At 50.1% G+C, this 15,489-nt stretch overlaps 1 long non-coding RNA gene across 2 annotated transcripts in view; it reads left to right on the top strand.

The window, feature by feature from the left end:
- LOC137630201 (uncharacterized) overlaps window positions 1-15,489 on the top strand; it is a 37,125-nt gene that overhangs the window by 10,687 nt on the left and 10,949 nt on the right. The window lies entirely within an intron of this gene.

Genomic DNA, 15,489 nt, shown 5'->3' with positions numbered 1-15,489 from the left:
CCATCTGGCAGTAGAGACACTGAGATGGTCCGAAGTTCACTCGATCACACTAGCAGCTCGCTTCATTCCGGGCAAAAGGAATGTGCTCGCCGACAGTCTGAGCAGAGCGACACAGATAGTGAGTACCGAGTGGTCTTTGGATCCTCAAGTAGCCAACAAAGTCCTGACTTTGTGGGGTTCCCCGTCTGTGGACCTGTTTGCTACAGCGCTGAACTACAAGCTCCCACTGTACTGCTCCCCAGTCCCGGACCCCAAGGCTCTCTGGCAAGATGCCTTCCAACAACGGTGGGACAACATCGATGTGTATGCCTTTCCCCCGTACTGTCTGATGAGAAGAGTACTCAACAAGACCAAAATGTCGGTCAACCTGTCAATGACCCTGATAGCTCCACTATGGCATCACGCAGAATGGTTCCCGGAACTTCTGCAACTCCTTACGGAGCCTCCAAGGGAACTCCCTCCACGTCACGAGCCACTCAAACAACCACATGCCAACATCTTCCACAAAGCCGTAGCTTCGCTTCGACTTCACGCCTGGAGACTACCCAGCATCTCCTCAAAGAGAGAGGATTTTCGCAACAAGTTGCGAACAGGATGTCTGGACACCTGCGGAAGTCATCCGCAGGGGTCTACCAGGCGAAGTGGCGAGTTTTCCGTGGTTGGTGTTGTGGAAGGGGTATCTCTCCCCTCGATGCCACTATTCCAACAATAGCGGAGTTCCTTGTGTATTTGTGGGAGGAAATGCGCCTTTCAGTCTCGGCAGTGAAAGGCTATTGCTCAGCCTTAAGTCTTGCCTTCAGGCTCAAAGGAAAGGACATTTCTTCCTTGCTGGAACTTTCTCTTCTCATACGAAGCTATGAACTTACCTGCCCTCAGTCGGAAGTGAGACCCCCTCCTTGGAACATGGTTCGACTTCTCAGGTCTCTAAAGAGTCCTCCCTACGAACCACTACACCAGGTTTCAGATCGCCACCTTACTTGGAAGACGGTGTTCCTGCTAGCTTTGGCCTCGGCCAAGCGAGTCAGCGAACTACATGGTCTCTCATACGACATCGCCCATTCAAGGGGATGGGGGGAGGTAACGTTCAGGTTCGTCCCTGAGTTTGTTACTAAGACTCAGAACCTGGGAGTGCCGGACCCTCGGTTCGACTCTTTCCAGGTTTCGAGTCCCTTTCTGTAACAGATGACCCAGATCATCTCCTACTTTGCCCGGTAAGGAGTCTGAGTTGTATCTTAAAAGAACAGCTGCAGTTCGTCCCTAGATTCAAGCTTTGTTCGTGAGCACTGGGAAAACGAAGAGAAGGGTCACCAGGAATACCACCTCGGCCTGTATTCACAAGGTAATACACCTGGCCTTGAATCCTGACCCTTCTCAGTCACGTCGCCCTAGAGCGCATGATGTCAGCGGCATAGCTACGTCCCTGGCCTTCAAGAAGAATTATTCAGTGACGCAGGTCCTTTAAGTTGGGGTGTGGAAGCGTCAGACCACCTTCACAGCCCACTACCTGCAAGACATGACCCACAGGAGGCTCGATACGTTTTCTATCGGCCCTGTGGTGGCGGCACAACAGCTGGTCTAAACCTCAGGCTCCTTAATGGACAAGTAGCAGAAGGTTGAGGGTATTTTTACCCGGTTTTAGTCTGCCAGAATGAAAAGGTATGTCTGGCCTGTATTCTTTTCTTTATCCTTTCCTCCCTTGGAGAAAGCAGCCTCCTGGGTTCTCTGCACAGCTGACCTCAAACCACTGCAGGTAAACCATGCTTCCTTGTGTTCCTAGTATTAGGTGTAAACCTGTCATGTCCCCATACCCTGACGAGGTGGTATTGGGAGAGTCCTAGCCTAGATTGCCATCTGAGGAACTCCAGGTCAACTTCCTAGGACGAGTCACTTTTCACCTTCGCACACACCTTACGTAGGCCGCAGCAGTTTCACAGCTGCTAGCGAGGAGCAGGGATTCCCTATTGTCTGAGTACGTAGACACTCTAATATGGAATCCCCGGGCAAGCCAAAGCCAGTATGGCAGGGACTTACCAACCTTCCTAAGGGTTAAGTCACCCCATGTAAATAGCGTGGTTTGTATTGCAGTTACGGAACAAAGGACAAATTCGTAGATAATTTTTATTTTTCCTAACTATACAAACCTTAGCTATTTACACATATTTGCCCGCCAGCCCTGTCCCCAGGGATAAGTCCTACCTCTAAGCAAAGTGAAGCACTCAATGTGTGTGTGAGGGGGGAGGGGTAGCATGCTAACACCCCCCCCCCCCCCCCCGCTAAGTAGCGGTGGGATAGTAAACCCTCGAAATTCTTTTGGCTCGTCATTCAGCTACGCCGAAGTAATCACCCCATGTGAATAGCTAAGGTTTGTATGGTTAGGAAAAATACAAATTATCTACGAATTTGTCATTTTTCCGTTAACCAATCATAAACCCATACGTATGGAAGGTTTACACAGGGGGTGGGGCTTAATATTTCCCTACCCCGTTCGTTTATCTCTTCAAGTGGTCTCTTCATACCCCTGCCAACAAATCCTTTTCCGTGGAAACCTTTGTCCTAGTCAGGTCTTTGTTATTTCAAGTGAGGCTTTTTTTTCATATTTTGCGATGGAAGTTATAGAAACTTGTAACGGCTGCAGTAATCTATACTTAAAATCATTTGCTAAATTTCATGGCAATTTTTTTTTTTTGATACATCATCCAATGTTGATAATTTCCTTAAATCACATAACATAATACCCCAACGTTTACAGTGTTCCAAGTATCGTTCATAGAAGTTAAGACGTCACAGTCTCAACGCCTCGGTGACCCACAAGTTTCGTCATCCGGGTCATAAAAGTCATTAATTTCTTTAATTTAAATGTTTTTTTTGCTTGTGCAGCTCAACATTACCACTTGCCAGTACAAGTTTGTGACCTGGGAAAGGGGGTTCGGGGGCTTGCCCCCGGCTAGGGGTTGTGACCTGGGAACGGGGTCTGAGGGCTTGCCCCCGGCTAGGGGTTGTGACTTGGGTATGGGGTCTGAGGGCTTGCCCCCGGCTAGGGGTTGTGACTTGGGTATGGGGTCTGAGGGCTTGCCCCCGGCTAGGGGTTGTGACCTGAGAACTTCTAGGCTAGGTTAGGTGGGTTTGTTAGGTTCCGTACCTTTTTGAACCATTTTATATATTGTGTAAAGGGTATATAGAAGAATGCTTTAAAATACACACTCTAATATTAGTGTAGCATTGCTAACGTTAGCAATGTCAGCGTAACATTGCTAACGTTAGCAATTTTAGCGTGCGCATTACATACGTTCTTGATGAGTGAAGTGAGGACGGAATTTGAACAAGCGCCATTATATTTAAACAGTTTAACAGAAAATATATGTTTTCCTGTTGAAAATAGCGGGATTTAACCGGTTTTCAGCTTCATTTCATCCGCAACAACCACCAGTTTGGCTACTTGAAGTTAGTCGAACTGGTTGTTCTGTTTGTTTGTGGTTGAAATGAAGGTCAAATTCGGTTAAATCACGTCATTTCCTACAGGAAGACATATTTTCTGTTCGAAATGAGAATATGTAATACAGTACAACTTTACTAATGAAATACCATAAACTTATTTTATACAAGTCATCACCGCCCGCACCAGACTTTTCCTTCTTTTTTAATTCCCTCCTATAACAAGTTCTCATATTTTTTTTTTTAAATCATCTAGAGCGGCAATGCTAACTATTTCCTTCAAGTTATTCAACAGTACTTCCCGTATTTTAATTTGTTTGTATTTATCTTTATATTCTTCGCTTTTCACTTTCCAAATCTCGGGTAAACTTCTGTATGTATCAATGAAACTTCTCCACTGTTCATTGTCATTTATATTTGCCATCACGTCTATTTAACACTTTTATAAAACGGCTATTTCCAAAAGAACGTGCCTTTAAAGCAACGATTACACGCAATCAAACTAGACTTCCAACTGATGTTGGTTGTGATGTTGTACAACATGCCCAGCCATGGTCAAAAAGGTTTTACAACATTAGGCCACGACCCCTTAAAATCAAAGCTGCTTTGATTCTCTCCAACCAAACCAACCAACCAAAATCTTGTTGTACAACCTGCGCATGCACTGCCCAACATTTCATACAACCCAACCAAGTTGGAGAATGTATGGCCCACTTTATAGTGTGCAAAACTTAAACCCACCTAACCTAACCTAACCTAACAGACCCCTCATCCCAGGTCACAACCCTTAATTGGGGCCAAGTCCCCCTGGACCCCCTTTTCAAGTCACAACCGATAGCCGGACCCCTTTCCCAGGTTACAAACTAAAAGTAAATCACGCACAAATCCTTACATTATGAAAAAAGTAAATCCCAAATTATTTCATCTTTTGGTTGACTTTTTTTTTTCTTTTGGCAATCTTTACAGAAGCTTTGCAGTAGAAAATGTGGGTAAATTTGCATAAATTGCCAATAATTCCCAGTGGATAACAGAATGGATATCTGGCCTTTTGTGATGTGTTTTGAACGAATCTGATTATGATTATTGGTGCAAACCCATAGTAGTGGAGTGAAGTTGAAATTACACTTGGCCTTTCAAGTACAGTATTCCCAAAAGAGAAAACGCATTGACAACCATCGACAATGTTTACAACTTACGACGTACCGACACAAAAAGACACTTCGAACGTATGTATCTCTGAGGACTTCACCTTCAATTTGTTAATATTTAATAAATGGCTAACCTATTCTAACCTAGTAAGAAAGTAGGTCACTAACTTAACCGGGGGCTCTTCAGGTAGAGTGGTGCCAGTACCACAGTGTTCGAACACAAATTTGAATTTGGCTTCAATTTTATTTGAACTTGTGTAATTATTATTGTTAGTATTTATTTGCGCCTGAGTTTATGGTATTCAAAGTTTTGCCTTTTAATGCTCTTAATTGATTGTGCATAGTATATTTAGCTATCGAACAATGTCAACTTATGCAATAATAACAAAATGGGCTGGTCTTTCCTAAAAATTTAGTCGGAATTGGACCTTTGAGGCATTATTTCGCGGTTATTTTTAATTTCACATGAGTAACAATAGCTTTACACTGATTTGAAAGCATTTCCATTATAATCAATTGCCGACATAAATGAAATTACTCTAAATTTCGAAATAGATAGATATACTTTCCTCAAGTTCCCTTTTTGAGACCTGTGTGACGATAGTAAAGTTGAAACTGAATGGGAAGGTAGAAAAAAAATGGCAGTTGAAGAACAACATTTGGGAACTTATGAAGTACTTTCAAGCTGTTGATTTGTTTAAAAAACCACCTGACAAATACATCATTGTAAATGCACAGAAAGCTCCCCAAACCAATAGGAACCAAGCATGCTTATTAAGTCCCCTTCGGTCTCTCAGATGTAAACAACGGACTTTAGAGTGAAATTTTATACTTCACATTTTAATCGATCGATACTTATGTCCCAGCCCCTATTAAACATATAGAGTAAAATACCAAACTAGCCAGCACTCGTCCATTTCTAACCGTAAATTCCAGTTTCGCTAGTAGTTGAAGTATATGTTTACCATGATTTTTAAAAATTGAAGCCAAATTCAAATCTAAGTTTTCGGCCATTGTGCGGCCTGTACCGCTCTACCTGAATATTGTTCATTATTTTTTCATGCGACTTGCAACGGGGTTCCCGCGGGCATACCCCCGATTTGGTAGGTGACCAGTTTTCTTACTAGGTTAGGTTAGGTTAGCTATTTATCAAACATTTAAATAAATGGCGCCAAAGACCTCGGAGAACCCTACGTTTGAACAGTCTCATTTTGTGTCCGTACGTCGTTAGCTATTTATCAAACATTTAAATAAATGGTGCCAAAGACTTCGGAGAACCCTGCGTTTGAACAGTCTCATTTTGTGTCCGTACGTCGTGAGTTGTAAACATTGTCTATGGTTGTCAATGCGTTTTCACTTTCGTGAGTAGTTGTTTTCTCAGTAAAAGTAGAGAAGTTTTGCAGTTGTTTTCCAATACTGTGAGTGCCTTATTTGTTCCGTAGCCGAAATACAAACCACGCTATTTACATTGGGTTTACTTTCGGCGTACAGTAGCTGAAATGACGAGCCAATAGTTTTTAACGAGGGTTAACTACCCCCGCACTAGTTTGCGGGGGTAGGGGAAGGGGTAGCTTGCTACCCCTCCCCCCCACACACCGGTGATTTGCTTCACTTCACTTTTGGCTCCGGCAATGAACAGACGTGTCTGTCCATCGTCCTCGTTTGACAGCCTTAATCTTTTTTGCTTTTCCTCAGCATGTGTGTGTTTGAAGTTGGCCTCGCCCTTGGATGTCCACCATGCGCAAGTGTCCTGGTATTGCCGGTCGCCCTTGTGGTAGTTTCATGTCTGCGGTGGATACGGATCCTCACACCCTTTGCCCGCAGTGTCGAGGCCGACGGTGTGACAGAGAAAATACTTGTAGTGAGTGTAGGGAGTGGTCTGCCTCCCAGTGGGAGAGGTTTGTCCGCCGGCGTAAGAAGAAGTCCAAGAGAGAGAGTTCTCCTTCTGGGGTTGCCTTGAAGGAGGAAGGCTCTTGGGACTCTTCTTCCACCGCCCAAACCTCCTCCGAAGCTCCCCCTCGTCCGGCTCCTAAGGAGAGACCGCCGAGTGGGAGCGCAGGCCCTTGTTCTGTTTCCCGACCTTCGGTGGGGGGAGAGGGCCTCGCTTCCCATAGCGGGGCGGCTCCTCCTCCTCCTCCTCCGGGGGAGGTTATTGATAATGATCCTGTGTCTCATGATGATCTTTTTCAGCTTTGGGCTTCCTTGGGGCTGAAGGGCCTGCCCTCCAAGGAAGTCCTGTATGACCTTGTCCAGTTGGGGGCCGCTGTTAAGCAGTCGCCGGTGATAGCAGAGGTAGATCCTCTTGTCTATCGTCGACGTCGTGGTGACAGAGGCTTCCGACGAGTTGGGGCAAACCTCTGCGGTTCCTGATGAGGATGACGTTGCTGAAGGCTCTCCTCCCCCTTCTGTACATCCTTCAAAGGGGGAAGGGAGTCCCACGGGCTCTTCTGCTGCCAAGCCTCCCTCTCGGGGGAGCGCTTTGACTGAGACTCCCCTTCGGAGGACTGATTCGCTTCCTTCCTCCGATGGGGACTCTCCTCGCCGTAAGCAGCCTGCAGCTCCTGTCTCCTTAGACCTTTCCGGGGATCGATCTCTTTCTCCAACGCCTTCCAGACCTTCCGCCTCTGGTGCAGATGGACAGCAGTCTGACCTCGTCATCCGACGGGCAACGGTCCCTTCGGGGCAAAGGGTTGCCTCCCATGGTGTGGGTGCTTCCCTTGCGCGTCAGGGTTCCCCTGCTCGCCCTTCTGCAGTGTTAGCGCACAGGCGCTCTCCTGATTTCCAGCGCTCTCCTGCTGTTCCTGTTGTGCGCCCAGCGCGCCATCGGTCTCCTGAGCGCTCTAGATCTCTTGCCCGTCAGAGCGCACCTGCGCTCCCAGTTCCTGACACGCGCCCACGTTCGCCCGCGCGACCTAGAACTTCAGTTCAGGTCTTGGACAAGGACACTTCTTCTCGCCCTCGCGATCCTGCTCGTCAGCCTGTTCCAGCGCAGCGACGCTCGTGGTCTCCTACGCGTACTTCTAAGGTTCCTGTACGCCCTCGCGCCCACGCACCTCCTGTTCCTGAGCCCGTTCGTGAACGTTCGCCTCTGCGCAACGCGCCGGCAGCTCCCACACAGGATTCCACGCGTCGCCCTCCTGCTCGCCAGCGATCACAGATGCGTCAACGTTCGCCTGCTCGTTAGCGATCTCCTGTGCGTCAACGGTCCCCAGCGCGTCAGCGATCCCCTGAACATCGGCGATCTCCTGACCGCCCACGTGATTTTTCGCTTGCGCGCAAGCGCTCTCCTACGCGTCGGCGCCCAGAGGATCTGGAGAGACATGGGTCTCCTTCTACCAGCTCGCCCACGCGCGGTCGCTCGCCTGCGCGTTCTACGCGCCACCATGCGCCTACGCGCCAGCGTTCACCAACGCGCCATCGATCTCCCACGCGTTACAGGTCCCCTGGACACCATCGACAGCGGTCGTCGGAGCGATCTCGTTCGCCCACGCGCCAACGCGACAACGCGGTCCCTCGCCCACGCGCTTACTCGCCTGCGAGCCCTCGCGATCGTTCTCCCGCGCTCGATTGTCTTCGCGCGATTGCGCGCCCACGCTTCAACAGCCTCTTGCGCGCGACTCCTTAGTTTTGCCTACGCACGAGCGTCAGCACGACCCCCGTTCGTGTCGGGTTCCGCAGCTCACGACAGCAGCAGGGACGTGTGTCGCCAGACCGCAATCAGGATCGCTCCCCCTAAGCGCAGGTCTCTTTCAGGATAGGGAAGACCCATCGGAGAGGTCAGAGCAACTTTCTTCCCCTTTTTCCTTACAGGCAGGTCCAGTGGTGTCCACTCCGAAGGATCTCCCGATCCCTTCCCTCCAGCGGGAATTTCGGACTCGGTGTCCGTGTCTCGGCAGTCTTGGTTTGGTCCTCTGATGCGGGCGTTAGTGAAAGCTATGAAGCCGGCACTCGCCGATCAAGGACACAAGCCAACGGCAGCCTCGTCCCCGCTGAAGAGGAGAGGAGTGGACTTCGTGGTGACTTCTCCCAGGGAGAAGCTGGTTTCTAAGAGGTCCGTCAGGAAGGCTCCGTCCCCTTCGCAGGCGCTTTCTCCTTCTCCCGAGGACGAGGCTTTTCCGTCCTCAGGAGAATCCAGTGAGGTAGCGGTCTCCCCTGCGGCACCAAGGGGGGAGTCGTCTCCTCGTGGAGGGGAATCGTCTCGCGTGGAAGACGCCTTCCAGACCTCTTTGTTGGGGTCGTGTATCCTGCCCAGGAGGGAACCTAAGGACTCCAAGACGATTCCGAAGTCGTTTTCTCGAATTCGTCAGGATCCAGCTGCACCCTGGTAGAACGTCCACGCATCTCCCCAGGAAGAGATTCCGGGGACAGAAGACTTGGCTGCCAGTCCACAGGGAGGAGACCAGCAAGAGTCTGAGCATGCCTTCTGGCAGGTTCTGAGCCTGATGAGACAGCTCAACGGGTTCATGGACCCCGTGATCGCCCCCCGTGAAGGCAAGGACACGGTCCTGGATAAGGTGTACGGAACTCAGAAGCCCCCCAAGGCCAGCGCGGCTTTGCCCTGGTCCCAGGGGCTGAAGAGTGCCAGAGCCAGGGCCAATGCTCAACTCGCGGTTCTCGCTTCCTCCAGTCGTTCCTCTGCCGGGAACAAACTCCCCCCACCTCCTCGTCTCCAGCAGAGGAGGTATTTTCATGGGGGAGTCTAGCCTCGCTCTTCTCCTCCATCATTCAGTAGAAGAGCTCGCTAGGGGAGTTCTCCTTGAGAAGCTCTCTGCCCAGCAGGTGACGTTCTCGGCGTCGGAGATCCTGAGCCATGGGAAGGTCGCGAAGTGCGCCATGCAGGCCACTTCGTGGCTGGATATCTGGCTAGGTTCTCTGGGCATCCCATTGCGCTCCGAGGATCTGTCTAAGGAGACCAATAGGAAGGCCCTGGAGACCTTCCTCCTCTCGGGCACTCGCTCCATCGAGTTCCTGGCACATCAGGTTACCAACCTTTGGGCCAACTCGGTGTTGAAGCGTCGTGATGCGGTGACCGAGAAGATCCATCCGAAGGTCCCCGCCGTGGATTTCTGCAGGCTCAGGCACGCTTCCCTCCTTGGGGGGAATCTGTTCGAGCCGCAGGACATGGAACGTACAGCTGAGAGGTGGAGGATGTCTAGCCAAGACTCCCTCCTCCAAAGGGCCCTTGCATCTCGGCCCTACAAGCCTCCAGCTCCGCAGCAACCGCAGCAGCAGCCTCGCAAGACACTAAAGCAGGCGCCGGCAGCTAGGAAAGTGGTGTCTAAGCCCCAGCCCTTTCCAGCCAAGGACAAGAGGGGCGGTAAGTCCTCCAGGGGAGGCAAGACTCCTAGAGGGAGCGGCCGTGGCCGCTAATGCTAGGAGTGGCAGTCCCCCCGCGTGTCCACCTGTGGGGGGATGCCTTCAAAGTTGCGTGCACAGGTGGCAGAAACATGGGGCCGATGCTTGGACGGTCTCCGTAATCGGCCAAGGCTATCGCGTCCCATTCACGACATCTCAACCTCCCCTGACAGCGAATCCAGTGTCGTTGAGCTCCTATGCCATGGGATCGGTAAAGGGGCTAGCCCTTCGGGCAGAAGTCGAGACCATGCTCAAGAAGGATGCTTTTCAGGAGGTCGTCGACGGCTCCCCAGGCTGCTTCAGTTTGACTCTTTCTTGTAAAGAAGGCGTCTGGAGGCTGGAGACCTGTCATCGACCTCTCAGCTCTGAACAAGTTTGTAATCAAACTCCGTTCAGCATGGAGACAGCAGACACGGTCAGACTTAAGGTGAGACCACAAGACTTCATGTGCACACTGGATCTAAAGGAGCGTACTTCCAGATCCCAATCCATCCGTCTTCCAGGAAGTACTTGATATTCAGCCTAGACAGCAAGACCTACCAGTTCAAGGTGCTGTGCTTCGGTCTCTCCACAGCACCTCAGGTGTTCACCAGTGTTTTCACCCTGATTTCATCTTGGGTGCACAGGAACGGCATCAGTCTCCTTCGTTATCTGGATGACTGGCTGATCCTAGCAGATTCGGAGTCGACCCTTCTTCGACACCGAGACAGGCTTCTGGGACTTTGCCAGGATCTGGGGATCGTGGTAAATCTCGAAGTCCTCTCTGCAGCCGTCCCAACGACTGGTTTATCTAGGCATGTTGTTAGACACCAATCTCCACAAAGCCTTTCCATCAGACGACAGGATAGCAAGGCTGAGGAGGGTGGCGGAACCCTTCCTCAGGCGAGAAGAGCTTCCCGCCCAACCATGGTTGTGTCTCTTAGGTCACCTGTCCTCCCTAGCTCGTCTGGTTCCAAATGGCCGTCTCAGGATGAGATCCCTGCAGTGGCGGCTCAAGTCCCGGTGGAATCAAGGATCCGATTCCCCGGACTTACAGGTCCCGATAGGACCTTCGGAACAGGCGGACCTGCAGTGGTGGCTGGTCGACGAGAACCTGCGAAAGGGAGTAGATCTTCTCGTCCTCCCCCCGGAGTTGACACTGTTTTCGGACGCGTCAAAAGAAGGGGGGGGGGGGGTCGCACATTCTGGACCAGAGGACCTCAGGCCTTTGGTCAGAATCAGAAAAGTACCTGCACATCAACTTGCTAGAGATGAAGGCCGTCTTTCTGGCTCTTCAACAGTTCCAACGGACCCTGGAGGGTCAGTCCGTGGTGGTGATGAGCAACAACACCACGGTAGTGGCTCATATCAACAAGCAGGGAGGTACTTTTTCGCAGCAGCTATCCCATCTTGCAGTAGAGATTCTGAGGTGGACCGAAATTCACTCGATAACACTATCAGCTTTTCATTCCTGGCAAGAGGAATGTGCTCGCCGACAGTCTGAGCAGGGCTTCGCAGATAGTGAGTACCGAGTGGTCTTTGGATCCTCAGATAGCCAAGAAAGTCCTGACTTTGTGGGGTTCCCCGACCGTGGATCTGTTTGCGACAGCTTTGAATTTCAAGCTTCCGCTGTACTGCTCCCCAGTCCCGGACCCCAAGGCACTCTGGCAAGATGCTTTCCAACAACAGTGGGACAACATCGACGTGTACGCCTTCCCACCGTTCTGTCTGATGAGAAGGGTGCTCAACAGGACCAGACTATCGGTAAACTGTTCGATGACTGATAGCTCCGCTATGGCATCACGCGGAATGGTTCCTGGACCTTCTGCAGCTCCTGACGGAGCTCCCGAGAGAACTTCCCCCACGACACGAGCTACTCAGACAACCACACTGCAACATTTTCCACAAGGCCGTAGCCTCGCTTCGGCTTCACGCCTGGAGACTGTCCAGCGTCTCCTCACGGAGAAAGGCTTTTCGCAACAGGTTGCGGAGAGGATGTCTCGGCACCTGTGAAAGTCCTCTGAGGGAGTCTACCAGGCGAAGTGGAGAGTCTTCTGTGGTTGGTGTCGTGGGAGGGGTATCTCTCCACTCGATGCCACTATTCCAGCAATAGCGGAGTTCCTCGTTTATTTGCGGGAGGAAATGCGCCTTTCGGTCTCAGCGGTGGAAGGCTATCGCTCAGCCTTAAGCTTGGCTTTTAGGCTGAAAGGAGTGGACATTTCTTCCTCGCTGGAACTCTCTCTACTCATACGTAGCTATGAGGTTACCTGCCCTCAGTCGGAAGTGAGACCTCCTCCTTGGAACGTGGTTCGGGTTCTCAGGGCTCTTAAGAGACCTCCCTTCGAACCATTACGCCAGGCCTCTGATCGCCACCTGTCTTGAAAGACGGCTTTCCTGCTCGCTTTGGCCTCTGCCAAGCGAGGTAGTGAACTTCATGGTCTCTCGTACGACATCGCCCATTCAAGGGGATGGAGGGAGGTAACGTTCAGGTTCGTCCCAGAGTTTGTTGCCAAGACTCAGAACCCTGGAGTGCCGGACCCATGGTTCGACTCTTTCAGGATTGCGAGTCTCCGTTCTGTAACAAGCGACCCAGACCAGAGTTTGTTGCCAAGACTCAGAACCCTGGAGTGCCGGACCCACGGTTCGACTCTTTCAGGATCGCGAGTCTCCGTTCTGTAACAAGCGACCCAGACCAGCTGCTACTATGTCCAGTGAGGAGTCTGAGGTGTTACTTGAAGAAAACAGCTGCAGTTCATCCTCAAGTGCAAGCATTGTTTGTTAGCACAGGCAGGACGAAGAGGAGGGTCACCAAGAACACCATCTCGGCTTGGATTGGAAGGGTTATCCATCACGCCTTGAATCCAGACCCTCCTCCGTCACGTCGCCCTAGGGCACTTTGTCAGGGGCATTGCTACGTCCCTGGCTTTCAAGAGAAACTTCTCTGTGACGCAGGTGCTTCAAGCTGGGGTCTGGAAGCGTCAGACGACCTTCACAGCCCACTACCTGCAGGACGTGACCCACAGGAGCCTCGATACGTTTTCTATCGGCCCTGTGGTGGCTGCACAACAGCTGGTCTAACCTCAGGCTCCTTTATGGACAAGTAGCAGTAGGTTGAGGGCGTTGTTACCTGGTTTTAGTCTGCGTGAATGAAAGAGTATGTCTGACCCTTACTACTTTCTTCATCCTCCCCTCTCTTGGGGAAGCAGCATCCTGGTCTCCGCATAGCTGACCTCGACCTCTGCAGGTAACCCATGCTTCCTTGTGCTCCTAGTATTATGCTTAATACTGTCGCGTCCCCCATACCCTGACGAGGTGGTATTGGGAACGTCCTATCCTGGATTCCTATCTAAAGGTCTCAAGGTCAACTTCATAGGACGAGTCACGCTCTTTCCTCCACACACAACTTGTGTAGGCCACACGTTCCTTGCGAAGCGAGGAACTTGTGAGGTGCAGGGGCTCCTTTTCTCAAGTGCTACTCACTGGGAAGCGGAACCCCCGGGTAAAGCCAAAGTCAGTAAGGCTGGGGACTTTCCACCCTTCCTAAGGGGTAAGTCACCCAATGTAAATAGCGTGGTTTGTATTTCGGTTACGGAACAAATGACAAATTCGGAGATAATTTGTATTTTTCCTAACCTTACAAACCTTAGCTATTTACACATATTTGCCCGCCAGCCCTGTCCCCCAAGTCAAGTCCTACCTCTAAGTGAAGTGAAGCAAATCACCGGTGTGTGGGGGGGGGGGGATGGGTAGCAAGCTACCCCTTCCCCTACCCCCGCTAACTAACGCGGGGGTAGTTAACCCTCGTTAAAAACTATTGGCTCGTCATTTCAGCTACGCCGAAAGTAAACCCTATGTAAATAGCTAAGGTTTGTATGGTTAGGAAAAATACAAATTATCTCCGAATTTGTCATATTTATCTAACGTGTTAATAGCCATATTCTTCCACCTGTTAGACAGCATTCCTTTTGCTGTTTATTCCCTCGAAAGTTTGGCCTTCTGACGTTAGCGTAACTGAGGAAGATGGCTTTCCTTGGACATTATTGTACTTGGTTGGAGGAAAGATGTTCTGCTGCTGCCTCATATGAAGGGGAAGATCATTGCCATTTTTTCTGTAGTGTCTTCCTGTTCTCGGAAAGGTTTTGTTCTCTTAGAGTTATGATCTGTTTCCCCACTGGAACATTGTCATTGGCTTGGACAATCCCTTAGAATGAGAAATTTAAGTTCCTCCTCCTCTTGCCTCACCTTTGGTAGAGTCTTTGCTGCTACTGTCAGGAGAAGAAAGAGAAGATTCCATCAGAGAAGCTCAGGAAGACATTAAAGTCTCTCTCTCTTATCTAATCTGACTGACTTCATTAATCTCTCTCTCTCTCTCTCTCTCTCTCTCTCTCTCTCTCTCTCTCTCTCTCTCTGTGGTGGATATACGAGGTGCCTCACACTGAGGGACCTGGGGGAACCCAAACATAGAATAAGGCTGGCTCTCTCTCTCTCTCTCTCTCTCTCTCTCTCTCTCTCTCTCTCTCTCTCTCTCTCTCTCTCTCTCTCTCTGTGGTGGATATACGAGGTGCCTCACACTGAGGGACCTGGGGGAACCCAAACATAGAATAAGGCTGGCTCTCTCTCTCTCTCTCTCTCTCTCTCTCTCTCTCTCTCTCTCTCTCTCTCTCTCTCTGTGGTGGATATACGAGGTGCCTCACACTGAGGGACCTGGGGGAACCCAAACATAGAATAAGGCTCTCTCTCTCTCTCTCTCTCTCTCTCTCTCTCTCTCTCTCTCTCCTCTCTCTCTCTCTCTCTCTCTCTCTCTTTTTTTTATGGATATGTGTGTGATAGAGAGGTAGAGATAGATCGATATGCTTGTGTGTGTGTTGGTCTAAAGACAGTTCCTTCTTAGTTACGGAAATCCATGGACGTAGAATCTGTGCACATTAGAAATCCATACACCCAAGGAATTCACATCCACAGAATTCATACTCATGGGGAATCTTATGTGCACAGAATTCCCAATCACTGGGAATCCATGTAGATCTGGAATTCTTAAGTATGCACTAGACTCACAAGTTATCTTTATGTACTGTTAGAGAACAAACTATACTTTCTCTGTAAACTGGAGATTTACCAGCTCGGTGTTCACAATAGGCGAACGTGATTGTGATAACGTCAACAGACTGTCTTATTCTGCAGACTAACCCTCCACATGCAGTTGCTTCCTGTGGACACAGGCTTGATGCATATGTGATGTTTGACATTTGGGCTAAGTTCTCCACGCATGTTTGCTTCGACCTTACTAGCCAAATGATCTTTGTGTCAGAGGGAATAAGAGGTGCCAGTTCTGCATGGACTAGGACCCTACTACCCATCACTTGTACTGTACTTGCATCGTATTTTTTATATCCCCGAGTGATAGGTTTTCATGCGCTTCATGTTAGCGTCACAGGGTACCTTTCACCTGCTTCTTCTTAACATTCTACTCCGTGTCAGTTTTAACTGTGTGCAAAGATACTAACATTCTTCATGAAAGTTGTGTCTCGAGGCTGGTCTGTCACGAGATCCTCCCATTCTCTGAGACATGACAATG

This window comes from Palaemon carinicauda, chromosome 38, assembly GCF_036898095.1.
Source record: "Palaemon carinicauda isolate YSFRI2023 chromosome 38, ASM3689809v2, whole genome shotgun sequence".
NCBI classification, from domain to species: Eukaryota; Metazoa; Arthropoda; class Malacostraca; order Decapoda; family Palaemonidae; genus Palaemon; species Palaemon carinicauda.
This window is presented reverse-complemented; position numbering and strand designations above follow the sequence as displayed.